Source organism: Pteronotus mesoamericanus, unplaced genomic scaffold (assembly GCF_021234165.1).
Source record: "Pteronotus mesoamericanus isolate MK-2021 breed Mesoamerican mustached bat unplaced genomic scaffold, CSHL_Meso_final contig_40, whole genome shotgun sequence".
NCBI classification, from domain to species: domain Eukaryota; kingdom Metazoa; phylum Chordata; class Mammalia; order Chiroptera; family Mormoopidae; genus Pteronotus; species Pteronotus mesoamericanus.
Genome location: NW_026555150.1, coordinates 11,852,356 through 11,854,320, shown reverse-complemented (window position 1 = coordinate 11,854,320; position 1,965 = coordinate 11,852,356). Strand labels below are relative to the sequence as shown.

At 35.1% G+C, this 1,965-nt stretch overlaps 1 pseudogene; it reads right to left on the bottom strand.

Annotated features, from left to right (window-relative positions):
• Nucleotides 1-1,338: 1,338 nt before the first annotated feature.
• Nucleotides 1,339-1,650, bottom strand: LOC129073309 (small integral membrane protein 8-like; annotated as a pseudogene).
• Between the last annotated feature and the right edge of the window lie 315 nt (nucleotides 1,651-1,965).

Genomic DNA, 1,965 nt, shown 5'->3' with positions numbered 1-1,965 from the left:
CAGGATGTGCTAAAGCTGATTCTTCTGTCCATCTGAGGCATAAGTCTTCTCTCTTGCTCTTGTTCAGTTGTTTGTTCTGGGTGATTTATGCACAATTTATTTGTAATTCCATATTGGTCCTGGGAGAAGGTCAGTGTGACTTCCATTCACTCCTCCACCATGTTGAAAAGTGATCTTTTCTTTAGCCATGGAGAAGCTTTTTATTTTGATTAAGTTCCCATTTGTTTATTCTTTCCTTTATGTCACTTGGTCTATGGGACATATTGGTGAATATATTGCTGTGTCAAATATCAGATTTTCCTGCCTATGTTCTCCTCTAGGGCTTTTATGGTATCCCCAGTTATATTTAAGTCTTTTATCCATCTTGACTTTATTTTTGTGTATGGTGTTAGTTGGCGGACTTTGACCATCTTAAACCATTTCCCTCACTCCACTGGCAACAACCAATCTACTCTCTGTTTTTGTAAGTTCAGTTTTTAAAAGTTCCACATATGAATGAGATCATAGAGCACTTGTATTTTTCTGTCTTATTTCACTTAGCCTAATGCCCTCAGGTTTCATCCATGTTGTTATAATTTGCAGAATTTCCTTCTTTATTATGGCTAACTTTTCCATTATATATATATATTTGCAGATTATATATATATATATATATATATATATATATATATGGCAATGGATAATATCTAATTATATATAATTTATATTTATATATAATTTATATGTAATATATATTATATATAATTTATGGATAATATATATAATTTTCCTTATCTATCTTTTGATGGACAATTAAGTTGTTTCCATGTCTTGGCTATTGTAAATAATGTTGCAATTGAACATGGGAGTACAGATATCTCTTCAAGGTAGTGATTTTATTTCCTTTGGAAAAATACCCAGAAGTGAGATTGCTAGATCATATGATAGTTCTGTTTTTAATTTTTCAAAGAACCATTATATTATTTTCCATAGTGGCTATACCAATTTATATTGCCACCAATGGTGTAAAAGCATTACCTTTTGTCCACATCCTCACCAGCATTTATCTATTGTCTTTTTTTTTTAACAACATTGGGTACTTTTATTACATAGAAGTTAATTAAAAAATATAACTTCCATTGTCATGGCAGTTGTATAAGAGAACTTAATTAAAAAAATACATTGAGAAGCTTTCTGTGGAAAAAGAATGAGATAGTGGCTGCAGCTCTGAAAATGCAAAGTTTACTATAGTAGTTTGGTTGCAACTGCACAAGAAACATGATATTGTATATTTATAAAGTCTATCATTTAATGATTCCAGAGCCCTTAATATAGCTCCATCCATAGTAACCAGCACTATTAATCCCATTTAGATGTTTTCCTCCTCATATAGCTGTGTCCGTCACTATAAATAGCTTCATAGAGTTCCATTTTATTCTCCTATGTTGCATGTAGATAACCAATATAAGCCATGTGTAGTGAAAGGGTTATTAATCCGAAAGCCATTACAGGTTTGTTAGGTTTAATGAAGAGCTTTGGATTCACAGCTCGAAATAAAGTTGTCGACCGGACCCTTCTGAGCCCTGGGTTTTGATAGTCTTTCTCTTTGGGTGGTTCATTTTTAAAGGCTGGAGGCTCAGGTGTTGAGGATATCTTGACTAATGATGATTTATTACCAGAGTGTCAGCATCCTGGTGTGAGGGGCGGGCAATGGGCTCTGAGCGTTGAAGATGTTGGAGACTTGGGCGTCCTCAGAGTGACGAGGATTTGGGGTGCTCAACCGCATGCCGCAGTGTCACATGTGCCCAGGAGTGAGGCCCGCAAAGGCCCCGAAGGTCACGAATAAGCGTGCCACAGACATACTACCCACCCAGATCTTGCCACCCCATATCTATTGTCTTTTTATAATAACCATATTCACATGTGTGACGTGATATCTCATTGTGAATCTGATTTAAATTTTCAAAATGACTTGAACAGTTTCAT